The sequence below is a fragment of the Schistocerca americana genome, chromosome X, assembly GCF_021461395.2.
Source record: "Schistocerca americana isolate TAMUIC-IGC-003095 chromosome X, iqSchAmer2.1, whole genome shotgun sequence".
NCBI classification, from domain to species: domain Eukaryota; kingdom Metazoa; phylum Arthropoda; class Insecta; order Orthoptera; family Acrididae; genus Schistocerca; species Schistocerca americana.
The window spans coordinates 985,073,239-985,074,642 of NC_060130.1; the positions used below are offsets into that span (position 1 = coordinate 985,073,239).

Consider the following 1,404-nt stretch of genomic DNA (forward strand, 5'->3'; position numbering starts at 1 on the left):
AAACTAACTCAAATTCCACCCCGACATAGACTCTCCCCAGTTTAAAAATCCCATTTTACCAAATCGAGACAGCAATGTTGCTGACCATACACCGAGAATTTCTCAGGCAAAATGTAAATTTCTGCCTTTTAAACGAGTTGTTTTTGAAGACAGAAGAAATCGGGGCATGCACGCTTTTTCGCGTCGCTGAATTATCATTACTTGTTGTGAAAATCCTGTAACAGTATGGCCTAGTCTATATTTCTTCTCCCGGGTTCGATTCCCGGCGGGGTCAGGGATTTTCTCTGCCTCGTGATGGCTGGGTGTTGTGTGCTGTCCTTAGGTTAGTTAGGTTTAAGTAGTTCTAAGTTCTAGGGGACTGATGACCATAGATGTTAAGTCCCATAGTGCTCAGAGCCATTTTCTATATTTCTTCTAAGTATTCTCTCATCAGGTAAAAAGTTCTGTTCTAATCAGCTTAATATCTGTTACATCCTGCATCACGGGACTAGAATATTAAATTAATTTTTGGCTCATGACGGAATACTAACAGCATGCTCTACCTCCGTCACAGGATGCTTCCTCCCTTTCGAACTCTCTTAAAGTAACCAAATGCTTCATCACATACAATGCCTCTTAAGGTAACAGCACAGAGCAGTTGTAAGTATCAGGTTTATACTACGTATCACTTAATATTTTCGGTAATAATGCTGATTATATTACGATGGTCAACTCTCCCTGTGTAGGTGGAAGATTGAAATTTCGTTAAATGATCTCACTGTAAAAAAAAAAAAAAAAGCATGATTACCGTTCCTACCCCTAAATCATATTGGTGGTACTCTAGTCCTCGCTTCCACCCATCCAGCGGCACGTCATTGATATCAAATTGATTGGCTAGCTAACTACATTGATCGTGGGAATGACTTTACATGGGGAATAATTACACTCGCCACGTAGCTGAACGGCCATCCCTGTTGGGAAGACTATGTTCTTTTCGAGGAACACTATTCACAGACTTTAGAGAACCGACATTTGAAGCTGACTGTAGAAGGACTCTGCCTCCAGCAACATACATTATGCGTAAGGACCATGAAGATAAGGCAAATTATCACTCATTAGGAGGCATATAGAAAGTCTGTTTCCGTCTCTCTACTTGCTATTCGAATAGAAATGGATGACTAGTAGTGGTACATGGTACTCTCCGCCACACACCGAACGATGGCTTGCGAAGTAAGCATAGAGATTTGGACGTAAATTTAGTCTACCTATTAAGATGTCACTCCAACCCTTTAAAGACACAAAGAACGCATGGAGGAATGCTGCCTCTTATTTATCGAGCAAACAAAAGATGGAACTTCTGCTGCTTATTGTCTCTCCCTAAAAATATTCCTATTAGCTCATAATTTTCTCATTGCAGTCACTTTG

The 1,404-nt window shown here is 40.6% G+C and overlaps 1 pseudogene; it reads left to right on the forward strand.

The window, feature by feature from the left end:
- Positions 1-407: 407 nt before the first annotated feature.
- On the forward strand, positions 408-570 carry LOC124557436 (annotated as a pseudogene).
- The last annotated feature ends 834 nt before the right edge of the window (positions 571-1,404 follow it).